General features: G+C 43.9%; 1 protein-coding gene across 6 annotated transcripts in view; it reads right to left on the bottom strand.

The window, feature by feature from the left end:
• Positions 1 to 22,468, bottom strand: part of WASF3 (WASP family member 3) — a 70,785-nt gene that overhangs the window by 31,066 nt on the left and 17,251 nt on the right. For all 6 annotated transcript variants that reach the window (XM_072334573.1, XM_072334582.1, XM_072334537.1 and 3 more), the window contains one exon: positions 21,573 to 21,659. The gene's annotated coding sequence lies outside the window, so the exon portion shown is untranslated. The remainder of the gene's footprint in view (positions 1 to 21,572; positions 21,660 to 22,468) is intronic.

The raw sequence follows: 22,468 nt of genomic DNA on the forward strand, positions 1-22,468 counted from the left end.
ATAATAAGATTACCTGCAATTGCCAAGTTTTTAAAAGAACTGTGAATAAGTAGAAAATCCATCAAGCATGCAATTACTGTCTCAAAGAATCAAAATGAAGTATTTTGACTAAACACCATGATTGTAAGTCATAAGTGCTTTAAGCGCTTTACTTCTATAGTTTACTTAAGCGACCAAGTATATTATTTTCTTATTAGTAAACACAGATTTTTGTGGTTTTTTTTTCTTGTTTTCTTTATTCTTAATAAAATTCTTGATTTTGATACTGACAGGCATTTGTCAGAAGTACACAGAATGTCTGATAGAATCTTCCTCCTTAAGGTAACTAAGGAGCAAGAACAATTTCTCTTACCCTTAGTAAACTAGATCTTTTGACAAGACATTACAGATAAAGCCAAATGCCTAGAAAATACCCACCTCAAAAAGAATAGGTGAAATTTATTATCCAAGCAACTGTCTACCAACATCATTTCCAGAAATCTTCCTTCTGGCTGCCAAATCTACCTGAAAAAGGCATTGATATCCAAGGCTGGAACAAGAATTTCTGGTCTTCCCAGCATCAGACCACCACTTCTGATCTTCTTGTCACACCAACCTGGTAGTGTTGATGAAATTAGCACTGAGATTCCCCAAACAATTTTGTTTCCTTAATAAAACTCTACAGTCCATTATCTAGGAAACATGGCACAAAGAACAAGACTGAGAGATGTTACTACTTTAAATTCTTCCTTTTGAATGGAAAGAAAACATTCCAAAACTACAATCCCAACACTAACTTATCTCCATCACAATGCTCTGTGTCATTTTGATAGAGACTGTGATAAAGTTCCATCTTCTACTCCAAAGTAAGTACGAGATGTATATGATCCTTTAAGTAGCCTAACCAATGTTAAAGAAATAAAGATATTTCATGCTCTCTATAAATTAAGCAAGCAAACAGACAATCATCAGCATAACTGAGGTTACTGAATTTTTATCTTCGTTTCTGCAAAATTCCACTACAGCTCTTTACTAGTTCAATTAGGACATTATCTAAAGAATATATTTTTTTCTTGTACTACTTATCATCCAAATCAATTGATTATAAAATATTTCTCAGCTTGTTTTAACCCTTCCTCCTTTCCCCATGGGTCATCTTTCCCCAAAAGCCATCTGAAATAATTTTCGTCTGTCTCCTCCTTACGATTCACATTCTCACTTACAGCAGCTTACTACAATTAGGGTAGGAGGAGTTTCAGGCTTTAAACACCTCAATCCAAGTTGCATTCTTCAGTATAATATTGGGTTCCCATTCTTTGAAATTCTTTTCACAAAATGGAACACAAAGCAATGAAAGAAAACCAAGGCAGCCCCACTGAAACCATTTTGTAAGTTTTGAAATAAGATTCTCATTCATTGAGCTTAGCAAGGGAGATAAAAATGTGTCAGTGCTACTAAGATAACTATTTAGGGGGGAAAACTGCATATCTGAAATTTAACAGAGGTTCACAGATTGCACAATACAATAGCTGGCTGTCCTGAATTCAATCACCCTGCCAGTATCAGTTCCACTCACTCCTTTGTACTCATCCTGTATCACAAAACAGATGATCCAGGACACCTTCACACTTGACTAGAGCCTCTCATCAGCTGTTCTTTTCCTAACCCAAACCCTGTTCATTACATCAAAACACTGATCTCTCTCTCCCAGATAAAGTAATGGCACTCAAGAAATCAAGCTAATTAAACTGGGAGGCATCTACCAGCTATACTTGTTGCTGGAGAAAAAAATAAAAACAAAAAGCACACCACTAACAACACTGGGCTGAAAAAAATACCATACCAAGAGCATGGACTGGAACACTCTGGGAAAACAAAGACAGAAGCCTTTGCTGAACCTAAACAGGTAAATTTAAATCTGATGTAACAACTCACACTGTGCTCAAGGGTAAAAGGTGGTCAGTCACATCACCGTCATGGAAAAAAAGTTGAACTGTGCCTGTGTGGGTCCAAGCCTGGAATGGCCACCATAAATGTATTTTATTGTTCAGCAGAAAGCACAATTACTCATCTTCTCTCCATATGCACGTGGATAATTAACCACACACACAATGACGACAACTCACATTCTTGCTTTCCCCTTGAACAAACAGTGCCCAGTTTAAAGTATCAACAAAAGATGCTGAGACATTAATCTTGCTATTAGCGCGACGGCTGCTTGTCCTGCACAAGCCCCCTCCAGATGGCTCCATGTGAGAGGAATGGTGGGATGGGGAAGCAGGAATATTCCATACCATTCTGAACATCTGTTCAGCTGCTTTCATGCATTAAAAAACAACAGAAAAACTTACTGCCACCATTAATTGTACTATTCCAAACAAACACCACGTTAGCACCAAATGCACTGTAAATGTTACAAGTGCACACAGCTTTTCAAATCACGCAAGCACATTTGATTGTTCTTTGCTATCTTAAGAATGGACTTGTCCCAATAACTACTTATACTGCACTGAAAACATTTCTCTTTCATATGACCTTTCTTGAAATCTGCATCATGCGCCAGGAATTTATTATGTCTCTTCTCCTATTCAAACAAACAGAACTGAACTGAGTCACCATTTGTTTTCCTTTATTTCTAGTTTTATTTCTGTTTGACTTCACTGAAAAGATATACAGAATGCATTTGTCAGAGTTTAGGTTCTGTCTCAATAGTTCTGCACATCAACTCGAAAATATTTTCCTTGGGCATATACAAAAAACATGGCAGCTCTCTTCTTCAAGCAGAGGTGAAAGAAATAAATGTAGAGCTACTTTATTTTACCACAGTCTACCTCTCAAGTAACGTTGATGCTGTAAAAATACCACTGCTAGAAAAGAAGCACTCAGCCAGAAGAAGGAACTCCGCGCTATGTTAAGAAAGCGGAAGCAGCACTTTGTCCTACAGCACAGAAAGGAGACTTCAGACTGATAATCCTCAGGTCCTGCCTCTGCACGTGCAAACCATAGGGCTGCTAAACTTATTCTGCTCTTTCTACATGGAAAAAACAATGGTTACACAAAGGAAAACGTGCAAGAACTGACAATAACGCTGACTGGAAAAACAGCATCTTGCCAAATCTCATCGTTTTCACCTTTGTGACCTAAATGATAACATTTAATGAGGAGTATAAGCTGTATGAGGTCAAAAGGAGCAAAGTCACAGAGCAGCAGAGAGCTAGTTATAACACCAAGCTAATTCAGTACGGCACAGTCCTCCAATAGCGGTTCAAAATTCTTTCCAGATGTCATCTCCATGGATCTCATCAAGTTTGACTATGGAGTTAATTATGGAGAGAGCCATACAGTTCACACTCTTTAACCAAAGTCAATAGCCCAGCTAGCTAGAAAAGTGCCTATGTGTCATTCTCAGGTCATTCTTATACCACTCAGCAGAAGCATTCCTGGCCTCAAAGCACATCACGGTTCAAATACTTCACAGTACACTTAAAATACTAATGATACCCACCTATCCAGTACTACTACATTTTTCTAGCACATACTGTTTCTCTTGGGATAATAGGGTAATAAAAATCAAGACCTGACAAAAAAAACTGCTATTCAACAAATACTACTATTTAGCTAAGTCAAGCATACTAAGATGTTTCCCACCCATCTGGAGGAAGTTCGCCTTGCTCAGCATCTGCCCACTGGAGGACCTGATAGGACTGCAGTCCAAAATGCATTACAAAAACCAACTCCCCCTCATGAAACTGAGAGCACAGAGGGGCTGTTACTTTCAACTACCAAGAGACAACAGTAACTTCCAGTAGGGCCTCCTGGATGAATGACTATCAGGCATCCAAACCAGGCAATCACCCTAATACATATTCTCACTGCAGTTTAAATTATGGAAAGTTACCTTTCATCTAGGTTACAGAAATGCAATAATTTGGTCATATATGAACACCAGTAGCATTATGACTATATGACTGTATGGTACGTTATGCTACTTCAGACAATTTGACACTGGAACAAATTCTGTAACAAAATATTACAAATTTGCACTAATTTTCTTCTCACACATTCAAACTACAATAATGCACGAACAGTTCTCGGAGCCCATTTAGAACACACTTGTACCAGCCTTCCTCCTTCACAAATAGCAAGTGTTATCAGAAGCTAATTCCTTGATTATCTGAAGAAAATGTAGATGGCAGTTAGGCCTTGTTGGATTAGCCTGACGCCATTTAGCAGAGCCTTGCTGGATTTAAAGTGCTCGAAATACCTGTCTGGGTCACAGTCCACGTGATGAAGGCTGAACGTTAAGACCTCCAGGATCCAGCATGTGGTGAGAACATGCAGTTCAAATCCTCAAATCACCTTAAGCTAAACCAGAAGCAAATTCAGTCATTTGCTTCTCAGGATTCCAATTAACCTTAAATTACAGGGGAGAGTACAGAAGTGACGAAGAATCCACTTTGTGCCCAATAATACCCATTTATATGGCAATACATTGTGTTCCCTACCTCCCTGACAGGTCTAATAATTATTACCAAGAGAATACTTTCAGAACAGCATTTTTCAGAAAAAAATATGCTGTTCTTCAACTTCTTCCCCTCGGCAGTTAATCTAAAAGGTCACGGGGATGTGCTGAGTTCCCATGGTTGTTTTTCATTTAAAAAATCATGCATGCATACACATGTTTGTTGTTGTATGTATACACATACAGTGTGCATGCATGTATTCGATATATATACACACACATATACACAGCTGTTATGCACATGGAACTCTAGGATGATGGATGAGAGCAATTACACAGGTCAAACTGCATGAGAAAGAACACTTTGTATCCTGACAGTTACGCATCAGTCTTAGTCTACTGTAGCTCCTGATGCGCCTCCTGGAACCCCAGTTCTCACCATGCAGGACAGACTTTTCCAGTGGAAAGCAGCTGTAGTGATGTTTGACCATGCCACCACAGTATGTATCACAATACCTGAAATGCCTTGCAGGTAACTTCAATGTCCACCTGAACAACCAAGCTCTTTGAGCACAAGTTTCCCAGCATATGTCTCCAGTGCACAGAGAGATCACAAAAATTTAAGCTACAATTCCCCAAGGCAGAGCTTCCCATCCACTCCTACCAAAGAAAACATTCTTTACTCAGAGGGCAGTTAGGCACAGGCACCCATTGCCCAGAGAAGCTGTGCCCCCCCCCCCCCCCCATCCCTGCAGGTTCTCAAGGTCAGGCTGGATGGGGCCCTGGGCAGACAGGTCTAGTGCTCGGCAACTCCGCCTGTGGCAGAGGTTGAAGCTCAATGTTCTTTAAGATCCTTTCCAACCCAAGTCATCCCATGATTGTATGATTTCAGCTCTAAACTCCAGATTTTCCCAATCCTTCAGTATTTTACTTTGCCTACATATCAGAAATCTAGAAACAACAGTTACCGTTATGTGGGGAAAACACATTTATTTGGATTCATTTTAAGGAAAAACTTAACAAAATATTGTATCTAGATTCTGTTATTAACAGCTGAGTCTAAAGAAAGCAACATAAGAATTCCCAACTATTTTCATCCTGAGCCAAGCATGCCATCTGCTCCAACAAAGCATGCCAGTCACCACAAGACGGACCAGAGAATACCAAAGGGTGCAGTGCAATCAAGGAAGATGCTATAAGTGACAGAAGGGCATCACAACAGTGGCAAAAAAAATCCCAAAAACCCACACTCACCACAACCTACACACAGTCTTACTAAGCACCAGGACTAACGCAGCCAGGTATAAACTGGAAGAGGGTAAATTTAGACTAGATACGAGGAAGAAATTCTTTACTGTGAGGGTAGTGAGAGACTGGAACAGGCTGCCCAGTGAGGCTGTGAATGTCCTCTCCCTGGAAACATTTAAGGCCAGGCTGGATGGGGCTGTGAGCAACCTGGTGTAGAGGGAGGTGTCCCTGCCTATTGCAGGGAGGTTGAAACTGAATGATCTTAAAGGTCCCTCCCAACCCAGCCATTCTGTGATTCTGCAGCTCTATGTGGCTGTTTTCCCTAAAGAGGGCTGAGCTCTGGTTAGAGGTTTCCCAGAGCAGGAATACTTTTCATAGCTATCCTACAAGTTATCTGCCAGCATTCATAAACTTGAGCGCTAATTATGCAATTCCTCCCTATCAAGTAACCTTCCTCCTCTCTGCCTTCCATGTCGTTACCGTCTTCAAATCACCACAAAAATCATTCATCTTTGAAACAAGAAGTTAGCAATTCGTAATTTTCCAGATCATAACATAAAATAGTAATGGTTACAGACAGCACAGCAGAACATTCAGCTATTAAAGGCACAGAAGCTCCATACACACCTACAGTTGTGTTACAATCAAATAGCAAACAGGGGCCGGCAGAAATAAAAATGGATCATATCCCTTTCCTACCTCATCACCTCATCAGTGCTGAAGACATTTTTCAGCAAATGAAGTTACCTGGACAGGTACCAACTTACATCTTTCACCAAGAACAGAATAATGGGGGGGGGGGGGAGGGGGAAAAGCGGTATAATAATAATAAGAAAAAGAAATATCTGAATACATGTGATACATCTACTATCTCATTAATGCATGAAGCACATCATATACAAAGATCTCCCCAAACACAAAACATTTACTCAAGCTGGCCTTTCTGTAATATATTCTCCCTTCTACCAGCATCCCAAACTTGTACATCCAAGTTCTGCCCTGTATTAGCTTCCTAATAATTCAATCTATTATCCTTGTTTTGTTTTCTTTTTAAATGAAGCCTAAACTGAGCATCAAGCATTACCAGTAATACACAACCTTATTTGCAGCACTTAAGAGATTTCCTCACTATGCTTACAGTAACTCCCACTGTGAGATAAATAAGCTACTATTAAACCATCATGAGTCTCAGACCAAATACAGCAGTTAACCTTCTCTAAAAATCCTCTTTCAAGACCTGGGAGGCTGAAAAGCTGTGTTCCATGAAATCTGGCATTGCATCAACAGATCTCCATGGAGCTGGCAGGGCAGGAGTGCTCAGAAACCAGCTTCAAGGAAAAAAAAACAACATTCTCACTATATGTAATCAGCCACTTAGAGGCTTAAGCAACTTTTTCCAGTTACAGTCATCAAATCTTAGCTAAGACTGCTGGGGTTACAGATAATTCCAGTGATAATGCTAAAGTGTTTTTAAAGTCTACTTTCTTCCAGTATTTCAAATCATGTAGTAATATGCATTTAGTAACACGCCATGACAACATGGCGCCTACAACATGGCGATGTGCGGGTTGCACAACCAGCCGCGTGGCTTGGAGATAATCCAGAGAAGACTAAATAAGGGAGAAAACGGTGACCACGCGAAACCATTGGACAGCCGTCGCCATGACGCGGGCAGCCAGGATTGGATAAGGATGTAATCTTAGAGACTATATAACGTTTATGTTGCTTACAATAAACGCCATTTGCTGTTCACCACATTGGTGTTCACCTCAGTGAATGGACAGGCCGATGTGTCTCCAAGGGTGACGCACAAATCATTACAACAATTGGTGCCCCGTGTGAGGCATCCTTGGAGAAAAGTGGCTGCTCGCTGACAGCGCAGGGTGCCCACCGCTTTCCATCTTCTTCGGGGGGAAGATGATGACCCTGGAGTAGCAGGGGGCTGCGGCTTACGGTGGTGGAAGCTGAGTGACTCCGGGGGCCGCACTTTGGCCAAGTGCTCATCGCTCGCCGGCCACTCAGAATCGTCGGCAGGTACTCAGGCGCCTATCGTACCGCAACGAAACCGACAGAGCTCGAGGAACGAGGACGCAGTTGGGATGGATGCCGTCATTAAGGTGATATCCTCCGCTTGTAAAACCTATTGCGGGAAAGAATCTCCTTCTAAGAAGGAGATTTCGGCAGTGCTTACGCTACTGCAAAAAGAGGGTTTGGTCACCCCCCTCTCTGAAATATATAACCCCACGCTATGGGACTCGATTACCGCTGCGCTCGCGCAGCGCACTATGCTCACGCAGAAGTCTGCGGAGCTCAAAACATGGGGGCTAATTTTGAGTGCCCTTAAAGCGGCACGGGAGGAGAAATTATCCAATCAGCAGGCTCGTGTCCTGCTAGGTATTGATATTGGCTCGGGGAGCCTTTCTTCTCCTTCAGGCACGGGTTGTGATGACATCGCTGCCAACATGGCGCCTGAGGCTAAGACCGCACCCCAACGGTCAGATCCGCCTGAGTCTTCCCTTTTTGTGCCATCTGCCGCACAAGCGACGGCCCCCCCGCCCCCCTATGGGTGTGGTTCTTCTCTTTACCCTTCTCTTGAGCTATGGAAGGGCGGAGGTAATGCGGTGCTATCGCAGGGGGAAGGGGGAGGGATTAGTGAAGAGCCGCGCTGCCCGCCTCCTCCTGCGGCCCTTTCTGCTCAGGGGGATGGAGAAAGGAGGCAGGGCCAGTGTGGCCCGGCCCTCAGCGACTGGGCACGAATTAGGGCGGACCTTATGTCCTCAGCCCCTGATACCTCTCCCCTTATTGCCATGCCGGTAGAGTACAAGGTATGGGAGGATGAGGGGCCCGCTTGGACCCCGGTGGAGCCCAAGACGCTTACACGACTAGCCGACACAGTTAGAACCAAAGGCTTGCGATCGCCAGTCACTATGGGAGAGGTCGAGGCGATTTTGTCCTCTTCGCTCCTGCCCTATGACCTTACTAACCTCATGCGGGTCGTCCTCAACCCCTCCCAGTACCTTCTTTGGGTTGATGCCTGGACTACACGCCTCCAGGCGGTAGTCACGGCCGTGAGTAAAGACCCGAACCATCCTGCCAATGGCCAAGGAAGGAAAAATAGAACGACTCTTGCACGCCTTAAAGGCGAGGCAGATGGCATGGCCAGTAATCCCCAAGGCCAGCTAGCAGAGCTGAGACCGGGAGAGTTGGTGGCCTCTACTACCGCCGCCCTCCAGGCATTTAAAGATGTTGCCAGCTTGGCAGAACAGTCTACCCCTTGGGCCAATATCACCCAAGGGCCGGCAGAGTCGTTTCTTGATTTTGCTAATCGACTGATCCGTGCGGTGGAAAGCTCTGACCTTCCCCAAGCGGCACAAGGGCCAGTCATAATTGACTGCCTTAGGCAGAAATCTCATGAGGAGATCCAGCAGATTATACGCGCCGCCCCAGGAAAGTTGGATGCTCCTGGGGACATTATTAAGTATGTTTTGGACAGACAAAAGGTCGCTCCACTATCTGAGAAGGGGATGGCAGCAGTCGTGGCAACGGCGGTATCCTCAGCAGTTCAGCCTTTGGTCATGGCAGTGACAAATAGGAGGACAGACCGCGCGGGTGCATGCTACTCGTGTGGCACTCCCGGGCACTTTAAAGCTGAATGCCCGAGGAGAAAGCCTGGTGGTAACATTAAATGCCAGCTTTGCGGAGGAGGAGGCCATAGTGCTCGGTCCTGCCGCAAGTTTGTTGTTACACAGCAGGGAAACGAGAAAGGGAGGGACCCCAGAGCCCGGAGGCCCCTCCCCAAGTAACCTTATGGGCTAGTGACGAACAACCCGCGTTGGTGTCTCTCGCCGTTCATATGGATAAAGGAGAACGGCCGTTAGTCAGAGTAATGCTTGCCAACACGGCAAACCCCCCTCCTCCTCCTGACCCACACGAACATACGTACCCCCCCCGCCCCTTTCTTCCTAAGTCGGGCCCCCTTAGTACCATAGTTACCGCTCTATTAGATTCTGGGGCAGATATTACAGTCATTTCAGAGTATGACTGGCCACGTCAATGGGAAACCATGGAATCTGACAACCAGGAAATAGCTGGCATCGGAGGATCTATACCTTTAAGGAGGGCTAAGGATGTCATTGAGCTCACGGTCATTGACCGCGATGGCTCTTTGGAGAGGCCAGTTTTTCTACATCCTGCTGTTGCCCCCGTACCGGGTACTATTTTGGGCCGCGATTTCTTGCAGGCATCAGGATACCGGTTGACAAATTTGACAAATTTATAAAAGGGGCCACTGTTCAAACACTAGCGCTGCACCATGCTATCCCTCTACGATGGAAGGCAGGGAGTTCCCCTGTTTGGATTGACCAGTGGCCCCTCCCAGAAACTAAATTAGCAGCGCTACAAGAATTGGTTTCACGAGAGTTACAGATGGGACACATTGAACCTTCACTTAGCAATTGGAATACCCCTGTTTTTGTTATAAAGAAATCATCTGGATCCTTTCAGTTGCTTCACGACTTGCGAGCTGTTAACGCGCTACTTGTCCCCTTTGGCCCGGTGCAGCAAGGCGCACCGGTTCTCTCGGCCATTCCACAGGGATGGCCACTGCTTGTTATAGATCTTAAGGACTGTTTCTTCTCCATTCCCCTTGCTGAGCAAGACCGCGAGGCCTTTGCGTTCACACTCCCCACCACCAACAACCAAGCACCCTCCTCGCGGTACCAGTGGAAAGTCCTCCCTCAGGGGATGTCATGTTCCCCAACCATTTGCCAGTTGGTCGTGGCTCGGGTCCTTGACCCAGTCAGAAATTCCTTCCCGCAGTGCCATATATTACACTATATGGATGATTTGCTGCTCGCCGCCCCAGATATCACAACCTTGGGGGCTTTAGAATCCACATCAACCACGGCCCTTAATTCCGCCGGTTTTGTTATCTCCTCTGAAAAAATTCAAAGGGAGCCAGGTATTGAATACTTAGGTTTCCGGCTAGGATCTGATCACGTTATCCCAGTAGGGCTCCTGGTGGAGCCCCAAATTAGAACCTTGTGGGATGTTCAGAAATTAGTTGGTTCCCTGCAATGGGTGAGAAACGCGCTAGGGATCCCACCCCGCCTGATGAAACCCTTTTACGACCAGTTGAAAGGGTCTAAGCCTGACGAGGTTCGGCAATGGACTTCAGAAATGAGAGAAGCATGGCAGGAGATTTTTGCGCTTAGTTCTAGCGCAGCACTTGACCGGTGGAGGCCAGAGCAACCTCTTGAAGCGGCCTTTACCAAGTGCCAAGATGGAGCGGTTGCCGTAATCGGTCAGAGCTTGTCAGCAAACCCGTGGCCATCTTATTGGTTGTTTTCGGCACAACCTACTTGGGCGTTCACGGCTTGGCTCGAGGTCCTGGTCTTTTTACTTCGCAAAGCCCGCAGCGTTGCCATGAAGGTCTTCGGAAGGGATATTGATGTTATCTCGCTCCCTGCTACCTTCCGTGTGGCTCAACCGCTTCCAGATGACTTGCTGATGGCCTTGCAAGGTTATGGGGGCGCGATTCGTTATACAGACTCCCTCCTCATTTTTGATTTGGTGCGCCCCTTACAGATTTCTCTCAAACATAGGGTGCTTGATAAGCCAATTGAGGGGCCCACAGTTTTCACAGACGCCTCCTCTTCTACAAGTCAGGGTGTGGCGGTATGGAGGGAGGGTGGGGAATGGAGGTCCAAAACCATTGTTGACCCTGCAGCCAGTGTCCAACAGCTTGAGACACGTGCGGTTGCTATGGCACTACTTTTGTGGCCCTCAATACCATGCAATGTGGTCACCGATTCCGCATTCGTCGCCCGATTACTCATGCGAATGGGAAGAGAAGGGTTGCCCAATACAGCGGCAGCTTTCACGCTGGAGGACGCTTTAAGCCACAGGGCTGCGCCAGTCGCCGTCCTCTACGTACGAAGCCATTCTGATGTACCTGGGTTTTTCACAACTGGCAACGCACTCGCGGATGAATTGGCGGGGAATCGGGTTTTCACTTTACAGGAAGCCCGGGACCTCCACTCTACCTTCCACATTGGGGCCCGTGCACTCTCGCGTGCGTGTTCCATCTCTTTACAGGCTGCCAGGGAAGTTGTCCAGACTTGCCCACATTGCAACTCAGCCCCCGCACTTGAGGCCGGGGTAAATCCACGAGGCCTTGGTCCACTGCAGATTTGGCAGACAGACTTTACTATGGAGCCACGCCTGTCCCCGCGACCTTGGCTCGCAGTTACTATTGACTCAGCTTCGTCTGTCATTGTGGCTACTCAGCATGGCCGTACAACATCTACAGCTGCACAACACCATTGGGCTACAGCGATTGCCGTCTTAGGCAAGCCCAGAGCGATCAAGACAGACAATGGCTCTTGCTTTATTTCTAAATCAATGCAATCTTGGTTACATAGATGGGGAATCTCGCATACGACAGGCATCCCAGGAAATTCCCAAGGGCAAGCTTTGGTAGAACGGGCAAACCGTTTGCTCAAAGAAAAACTACGGGTCCTTGGGGAGGGGGAGGGATATCTACAAAGAATTCCGGTACCACGACAAGGGGAGCTATTAGCTAAGGCATTGTATGCTCTCAACCATTATGAAAGGGGAGATAACACACGTACACCAATTCAGAAGCACTGGCGGCCAGCAATATTGACAGAAGGGCCATGGGTCCATGTTCGTTCTGACCTAGGTACCTGGGATCCAGGGTGGACTCTCTTGGTTTGGGGACGGGGATACGCCGCGGTAAAACATGAGGAATCTGGGGACATAGTATGGGTCCCCTCTAGAAAAGTTAAACCTGATTTTCAGCCCAAGGATAAGAAGCTGGATACTAACCCTTCTCCCTAGGCATTTCTGACTGGAAGACCTCGGCCCCGGCCACCTCATCCTCCACCGCGAGACAAGGACTCGGATAAATATCCGTTGATCATCGGGAAGCTGACAAGCATTACTATGGTAACATTAGGGGTTGTCATTTGTTTGCTCGTGGCACCCCACATTGCTCACGGCACACACTTGATTCAACAACCAGGTAACTTATGGGTTACCTGGGCTAACAGAACAGGGCAGACAGATTTTTGTTTAAGCATGCAGTCAGCAGATTCTCCCTTCCAAACATGTTTGATTGGGATTCCGTACTTTAACCTCTCAGAGCTTAAAGGGTACATTAAGGGAGAATGTAACATCATTGAGAGACCCCTTTTTATAGATGACATCAACAGTCAATGTCACGCTGACTGGCAACCTTACACAACATCTTGTGGCATGCCTGCTCTCACAATTGAACGTATCTCTCACTCGAGACCCTCCAGAATTTCAACTCCTAGGCTCACAATCGGTCCCCAACATTACGTTTAAATCAGGGAATTGGTCAGAAGCTACCGCTTGCATAGGATTTCTTCCGAGAGGGATGAATGATTTGTCGATAACTACTGAGTGGGATAGATATCAACTCACACATAACTTATTGGTTACTCCCTGGATGAACCCATTTTGGAATGAGAGGACCAAAATGATGAAACAATTTACTATTGTTAACCCAGACAGGAGCACGCTATATGGAGGTATGGGAGGACATTGCGGATTCATACCTATGTATTGTAAATTTGTTAATTGCATTAAGGAATACGACATCTACACTCTCAACACTGAAGGTATATTCTACCAGTCACTGTATGCCCCTTGGGCCAGCAAAGGTTATTGCCGAGGGAGACAGTGGTTTAATCAGTCTTCCCCAGGGACAATATTAGGCAGCAACTTCACATGCCAAGGAAAAATACCATCACCAGGTAATTGTGCGGGATGCTGCTGTGGCTCCACCCCTTTATATGGAGGTGTTACTACGGCCCAGATAGCCGACAAAGATTACAAAAATTTTGAGACTCCTAAAGCATTACCTCCAGGAGTATTCCTGATATGTGGGGATAGGGCTTGGCAAGGCGTGCCAACGAATCCCTTAGGGGGACCTTGCTATATAGGGAAACTCACTATGCTGGCCCCAAACCACAATGAGATACGAGACATCATGAAAAATCTCACACAGACACATAGAAGTAGACGAAGCATCCAGCATCTGGGGCCAAATTGCTCTGATGCCCTCCAGTTATGGGGTCCTGCCGTGGGCATTTTTGCTTCTTTCCTAGCCCCGGGGGTCGCGGCAGCCCAAGCACTTCGAGAGATCGAGCGGTTGGCATGTTGGACGGTAAAGCAGGCAAATGTTACCTCACAAGTCCTGTCGGAGCTATTAGTAGACGTAGGAAGCATTAGGCATGCCCTACTCCAGAACTGAGCCGCCATAGATTTCCTCCTCTTGGCACATGGACACGGATGTGCTGATATTGACGGGATGTGTTGCTTCAACCTTAGCGATCACAGTGAATCCATACACAAGAAGTTAGCCTGGCTTAAGGAACACACCTCGAAGATTACAGTTAGTGATGACCCCTTTGGGGACTGGCTTAAAGGGATTTTTGGTAATATGGGGTCATGGGTTTTGCATCTGCTTAAAGCTCTAGCCATAATCGCAGTAATATTTCTTTTATTGTTAGTTTGTGCTCCATGCATTATGCAGTGTTTACTGCATCCGCTTGCAGCGGATGACGGAGAGGATCTTCGATCAGAAGTTGGAATACCACAGAATGCAGGAAAGACTATGAGGAAGAATCGGCTACGCAAGTTTCAGTTAACATTAGAAAAAGGGGGGTATCGCGGGAGCTTTTGTGCATCGGGATGTTATGGACCATGACACGCCGAACAAAGGAGGAAGGTATTGTATTAGGCGAGGCCACGAGGAGTCGGGATGTAACGCGGAAAAGGCCTCCTTTGTCCCGGTACGCAAGTTTTGCTTTAGCATAAAGGGGGGGGGAGATGTAGTAATATGCATTTAGTAACACGCCATGACAACATGGCGCCTACAACATGGCGATGTGCGGGTTGCACAACCAGCCGCGTGGCTTGGAGATAATCCAGAGAAGACTAAATAAGGGAGAAAACGGTGACCACGCGAAACCATTGGACAGCCGTCGCCATGACGCGGGCAGCCAGGATTGGATAAGGATGTAATCTTAGAGACTATATAACGTTTATGTTGCTTACAATAAATGCCATTTGCTGTTCACCACATTGGTGTTCACCTCAGTGAATGGACAGGCCGATGTGTCTCCAAGGGTGACGCACAAATCATTACAACAAAATCAGTGCACATAAACATGCTTTGTGGAACCCATTTTAACTACATAGGTAGAATCTACTTTCTTTTCTTTGTATATACATATGCTGTATATGCTTATATACATTATCTAAATATATAAATTCACATATGTATCAGTTTGGAAAATGTTAATACTGTTTTTTAAGAGTACTAAATTTCAGAACCTAACATCGAGCATTTGGAAACATCGTGCTGACTCCATCTATCTCCAGTTCTGCTTTTAGTCAATATCAAGTGTTGAAGAGTTGGGAGAAAAATAAAGCGGTATAACACTGCACTATTATACTGTGTAATAATATTATAGAATAGCATAATACAGTAGTAGAGTAAAAACAGACCTGAACTAAACGAATGGAGTTCACGTGGAAGAGTGGCACCACCCACTAGTGGTTTTCCACTTGTAGACCTCCAGGGATGTTCAAAGACTTCAAAAGGAATTAGGAAATATGCCACAGGAAACTATGGCCAGAGCTGACATTAGCAAGTTGTGTGGTACAACAGGAGCTGACTGGGGGGTGCTGATGATCCCGTGCCTGCATTATACCCATTTTTTGAAAAAGAAGTGGGATTTTTGTTCCAAACAAGCTCTCTCAGTATCATGACCCACTAGATTCTGATCACCACTACATACGTTCCTAGGGAGCACCTTACAGTTTTATAATACTCAAAAAAGAAAATCATTCATACACCCCACAGCTGGGGTGATTTGCATCATCAAGGTATGCCTGATTGTGGAGCTAGAATTACTAATACTTAAGATTTTAGAGGTCAGGCTTTTTTCCCCCAGGACTCTACAATTACTTGGGAGACAGCAGGAGAGCAGATGGAGAGATGCTGTCCCAGTGTTCTCTCACTATGATCAAAGACCCAAACTGTATTCTACTTGTGTTACTGTACACCCGGCATCCTCAGATCTCCAAGAGGATCCAAACCAAAATGACAGCATATTGCTATAGGCTAAGAAGCCTATTCACTATGTTAAGGTCAAAAAAGAACTAAATTTATTTTGCTTTTTTGGGGACAAGGTGAATAGGGAAGGGAAAACACTTGGGGAAAAAAAAAACAAAACCAAAAACTATCAACCCAAGGCTGAAAACCTGCCACATAGTAGCTTTGCATTATGTCTCACCCCGGTTTTAGTGAAGGAAGGTTTCACGGGAAAGAAGGGAATAAAGACACTTTATGAGCAAAATTCACAGCTTTATCTACCTCTTTCCCTCCAACACACTCAGCCACCAAACGCCTGAGGAAGGACCTCATCTTCCCACTAGCTGGCAGCCATCCTGCTGGCAGCAAACCACATACCAGAGCCTTGGCAGTAAGGACAATGAAAAAAAACACTAAAGAAAAGGACTGCCCAAGTTTGGCAAGGTTACCACTGCAAAAGAGCACCAGAAAGCCTGTTACAGTAAGGTTGCGTGGTACCTGTGTTACTACAGTATCTGGATAATTAGACATTGTATTTACTCTCCAAAGCTGAGAAAAGCAAGCAGCATCTCAGCTATATTGTTGAGAAAGACAAAGATATTTGATTATGCTTACGGGCTCTCAGGGACTGTAGAAGGACTGGAAACTGGACATAGATCACACCAATACTGTGCAATAAATGCTTCAACTACAAGGTGAGTTATGTTTCCTCAGAAGCAAAACCCAGCTATTGCCTTAGGACCCACTCCACTTAAAGTTGTGCTTTTTAAGACAGCTGTGAACCAACTACTCCACGATTTAATTAAATGGATTATTTTCCCCATTCCCTGTTTCAACCTCTCTGCTATCATAGTTGCTGCTCCTGGCTGAGCTACTTGCAAGCTGGAATCAGACGTAAGCAAACAGAAACATAATCCAAAGGAAAGAAGCCAAAGCAGTTTATGGAATTACTGCCCTTATAGCCAAGACTATGTAAGTGATAGTGAGAGCACTCAATCTGCTTTCGTACAAAGACAGAAAGACAGAAAGACAAACAGCTAGTGATTCAAGTTAATCTCTCATACAGAAACAGAACAGAGACATTGAAAAGACCAGCTATGTCTAGTTGGACAAAGACCAGCTATGTCTAGTAGTGCAGGTCAATAGCAAGCTAAAAAGAAGTGATTACTTCATGTCAAAACTGGACCTGAAAGATATATTGGCCTCGGTGATCAATACCAGCTTTTGCAAGAACCAACATCAATACTGTCATTGGAGGAAGATTTAAATCTTGTCATTCTTGTTGCTAGGAATATAAAATTAAGGTAAACAGCTCAGAGTTGTTGCAGTTTTCTGTCACCCTCAGTTGTCCCATCTCCCAAAAATCACTTTGGAGGCCCAGTAAGAGATTCTGTTACCAGACTGACAAAATCTTACTGAACAGAAGAAAACAGGCATTTCTTATATATTCACTCCCAAGACTCACAGAAGCATGTGAAGCGTTGTAAGGACTGTGTTACATGACATTTCTCCTGCATACACTACAAATGCTATTTCCCTTGTTAGCCATGTAACTAATTCATGTCTGCATCATTCTCATAAAAAGATGCTTTTGTTGTGAATATTTGTGTGGTATATGTTGGTTTAAATGGTTTATTTGCAAGCAAAAGCAACAACAAAACAGCATACACCTATGAATGCTTAAGACCAAACTAATTTAAAAGGCATGAAGTATTTAAAGGTTTTTATGCTTGCTTCAACAAAGATACAGTACTCTGAAAGGTGGAAGGAGACTCCACAACCTCTCGGGGTAGTTTGTTTCAGTGCTTTGTCTCCCTCAAAGTAAAGAAGCTTTTCATCGCATTCAGTGGGAACTTCCTGTGTTCTGGTCTGTGCCCTCTGTCTCTCATCCCCTCCTTTTCTCAGCTGACCTAGACAGAAATCATCCAGGGGATGCAAAGAATACTCAAAGGCTCTCCTTATGCCTTTGGTCTCTACGTATAGCCTGTCACAGAAGATTTGTAATGAAGGTGCTGAGAGTTTTCCCTTAAGTGAAATGCATGCCTTTCAAAAACAAGAAGTTTTGCAAAGATGACGTAACATAATAATAATCATCTTTTGTTTTGTACACCAAGTCAGAGATGATCATCATCTGTTCCCAACCGCATCATGCATCAGTGCTCACTTCCCCCAAAGTGTTCTCTCATCTAAAACCATCATGTCCGTGTTGCAATCCTCTAAATAGAATATCCATTTTTCAAGGCTATTTCTGTACTTCTATCTGAACATACTGCTGTTTTAAAAAGGAAATGTGAACAGTTCTATGAGGAAAGTCAGAAGCCAGGACCCCCTCTCCCCTCATCAGACAGTGGGATCAGGTCCTCCTTCTTTCCCTCAAACACCACATTCTCAGCTTCACAGCCCCAACAAGCTAGGAAGCATGCCTCCATCCCAGCACTGGTGCTGCTGTTATCCTTGTGAGTACAACACTATCTTGGGAAATGCAATTATTAGTTTAAATCCCACTGAGCTGGTGAGACCTTGCAATCCAAAAGGAGAGTGCTTTTTGACCATGGCTGCAAGCAGCTGGCCACTGTGCATGAGAACTGCTCTCACCAGCTCTGTGTTGAGGCTCCAGAAGGCAGGTGGTTGTCAGCACCCTGCCTAAGGCTGTTTGAGAATCACAACAAAATGAGCAAAATTTGCACAACTGCACTGGAGACCAGAGGTTCTGTAGATTAACAAGTTAACATTAGGTACAAAGGCACTGATGCCAATTATGGGCTGAAACTTCAGCATAGGAAGTTCCGCACGAATGTGCGCAAGAACTTCTTTACAGTGAGGGTGACTGAGCACTGGAACAGGCTGCCCAGGGAGGTGGTGGAGTCTCCTTCTCTGGAGATATTCAAGACCCGCCTGGACGCCTACCTGTGCGACGTGGTGTAGGGAGCCTGCTTTGGCAGGGGGGTTGGACTCAATGATCTCTAGAGGTCCCTTCCAACCCCTATAATTCTGTGATTCTGTGATTCTGACTCAAGAAGTATCATTCAAGTCATTTGAGAATCATAAAGGCTGCTGGAAAAGACATAGGATCACCTAGTCCAACCATTATCACCAATATTGCTCACCTAAGCCATATCCTCAGGTACTACATCTACGTTTTCCTAAAACAACTCCAAGGATGATGAGTCTGCCACTTCCCTGGGCAGCCTATTCCAATGCCTCTCCACTCTTCCTGAGAAAAAATTCTTCCTAATAAACAACCTAAATCACCCCTGGTATGACTTAAAGCTATTCCCTCTTGTTCTGCCACAGTTACCTAAGAGAAGAAGCCAACCCCCATCTCATCACAACCTCCTTTCAGGCTGTAGAGAGCAATAAGGTCTCCTGAAGATTACACTGTCCTTTCACACGCCAAGTTATGTAACTAATCAATTCTTACATTGCTTTCAACTACACTTTAAATAGTCGATGTAATCTACAGAGACAAGTTGCATATATGGAAAAAATCAAGCCATCAGAGACTAATCGACACACAGTTCAAAAAGCAATTTAACCACATCAGTTTAAATTTAGAAACCGATTCAGTTAAATCAGTGCACAGACAACTGAGATTTAAACTTCATCTTTGAGCAGATTCCCACATACTAGCTGTATAATTCTGAAGGATGCCTACCACAAAAAGAGTTCAAGGAAGAATCCAGAAACTGTATCTGTAGTACAGCCATGGCACTGAACTGCTCATATGGACAGTCATCACAAAGAATCTGTTCAAACCACCGCCCTGAACAGGATGGGCATACTTAGGTCTCTCACTGCACAGATGCTGCTTTTATCAAATTACTTCACCTTGCACATGACCATCAAATCCATTTTGCCAGGCTTCAATTCAAGAATAAAGCAGTTCAGGGGAGCACTAAAGGGGAGCTACAGAAAAGGAGACAGACTCTTTAGCAGAGTCGATGGTGACAAAACAAAGGGAAACGGTTTCAAGCTCAAAGAGGGAAGATTTAGTTTAGATGTAAGGAAAAAATCTTCTAGTGAGGGCGGTGAGGCACTGAACAGGTTACCCAGAGATGTGGTTGATGCCCCATCCTTGGAGACTTTCAAGGTGAGGCTGAATAAAGCCCTGGACAATCTGATCTAGCTGTGGTGCCCCTGTTCATTGCAAGGGAGTTGGACTGGACGGCCTTCAGAAGTCTCTTCGAACTCTAAGGATTCAATGACTCTATAAGTCCCAATGATAAATAAAAGCACACTGCATAGAAACCATAGCCAATACATAAAAAAGTTAAGCCCAAATACCAAATAAGTCTCCTTTAAAATCAAGATCAGAAAACATCAGAAGCTCATGAACAATGCACGCACCTCTCAATTAAGATCATAATCTGCGATCAAATTTCTTTGATTTTTAAGTCAGATCTACTCAAAAATAGATCCACGACAACTTGACTTTACCCACTAGTAATACAAAGGTTTCAGGACACTCTCTCCTCTCAAAGGGCATTCCCCCACCTCCACAGGGCACTCAATTGAGAAACACTGTCCTGCCTCTCTCTCTCAACACTGTTATATAATTAATGAACTTCAGCTTTTTGCTGACTGAGTCAGTGTTTTTCATTAGTTTACTACAGTTGGGCAGAAAAAAATAGGCTTCTGGAGAACAGCAGAAGTTTGGACTACTCAGACAGCAAAAAGCTGGCATGTTAAGGAATCAGTACCTTCCACAAATATTTAACAATTGTATTTTATTTTGAGCAGCTTACAACTATTGGGCTGTTTGTAGTAGCAAAACACACTAGGAAACCCAGAGAAGCAAGAAAAGATAAGGTACAACGATCATTCAAGCAAGGATAAAAATGACTCAAAAACAATTTACTATACATGCAAAACAGGCTTATTTCATAGACTCTGGAAGAAAGGGGTCTCTCCCACAAACAGCTAAATACTACTTTCAACCTCCTCATCTTCTCAGAAGGAAGAACACTAAACCTGTCCCCCAGGATTAGGTTTTTCTGCTTCCCGTTACAGACATAGAAAAGCTGCAGTCTCTTAAAATCAGTACATCTTTACTTACACTAACAAAACTGTCTAAATTTTGGCAGAAGTCCTTTCTAGCATCAAGCAGCACAGCCCATATCTCCCATCTCACAGTCAAGCAGATGCTACACAGCTTTTTCTTGCTTTCCTACAATCAGAAAAGATGTTCCGCATCCAGAAGTGTTGGGTGTATGTGAGCATCCCAACCAAGACTAACTGGGTAAAAGGGGCTTTTCCATGGGAAGCTAGTCTAACATCAATAAATAGAAATCTTTTATTATCCATTGCACTTTTTGAGGCAAGCAGTCAAATATATAACCCCAGCAGATTTGGTTTAAATCTCTAAGACAGCACATCAGCAAAGTACAGATTATAGAGAGTAAAAATAATTAATGGATGCAAATTTAAAATCCAGTATTTCCTAAGCATCCACAAATACAATAAATTTATTTCTGTTTTCTACACAAGATTAGTATTTAAATAATAACAGTCCCCTGGGCAATCAGTGTGTTTTCCCATTTGTTTCATTGCATACTACAGCCCATCTTTAACATGAGAGAAATATAAGCCTGATTCACAATTGTAATTCAGAACCTCCCAGACAGTTTCCAAACTTCAGCACTGGTCTTTAGTTTAAGAAGTTTACCACAGCTTTAAATAATAGAGTCATACATGACAAGGTGTGTTCAATAAGAGCTCCATTGACCAGCTCACCATTTAAAAAGGGGAGTAGAGAATATCCTTTCCAGTTACTCAATCGAGAAGACGGTTGCTCTTGCTAGCACTCTCAGGTGGCTTTATCTGCAATCAGAAAGACAAATTTGTCAGTAATTTCTCAGTATCACAATGACAAACTGAACGTATACATTAAAAACTGGGCTCACCAATCAATTAAAATACTAAAAATGTGAGTTTCTAGAGACACTATTGAGCTAAACACTAACATCATGCTAGAGCTTAATTATATTCTTAAAGGTCAGAAAAATGCTTGGCTATTTCATAATTAAGGCCCCTGTTTTTAACAAGAAATATCTAAAGAGGAAGTAAGACTGACCCACTTAAAGATAGGGATGGGAAAATGGAAGATAATGGCTTATTGTCAAGCATAATAAAACACAGGTTTGAGTCCCACTGAGACAATTCTAAGTAGATTAAATATTACTTACATACATACTTGCTAAAACAAACCAACTAAAAATGTAATGAGCAGCTCTTTCAAAAATAAAGTATTGTCTCCACAAAAGTATTACGGATTTTAGCTCCAAGAGAATAGTTCACCACACCCCCTAAATTTCCTTTATCCTCCCTCAAAGTATCACAGCTTTAACAGTATGCTGCCCTTCCTCTCGATTCCAATAGGCAGTGATGCAGTGGACACCTATTGCAAACAATGTTCCTCCTCCAGTTAGTTCACTACCAACATCTGGTAGTTGACCAAGATCTTGATCATCACTAAAGTGTTCATATGCTTTCAGATGGAACTGTTCTGAAGCCACTTACACATAATAAAATGCTCATATGTATTAATTCATTCTTACCCACAGGCCTTACCATCTAATCACAAGAATTTGTGCACTACATGGGGATGAGGAGCCTTCCAAATGTGAGCT

This window comes from Excalfactoria chinensis, chromosome 1 (genome assembly GCF_039878825.1).
Source record: "Excalfactoria chinensis isolate bCotChi1 chromosome 1, bCotChi1.hap2, whole genome shotgun sequence".
In the NCBI taxonomy this organism is placed as follows: Eukaryota; Metazoa; Chordata; class Aves; order Galliformes; family Phasianidae; genus Excalfactoria; species Excalfactoria chinensis.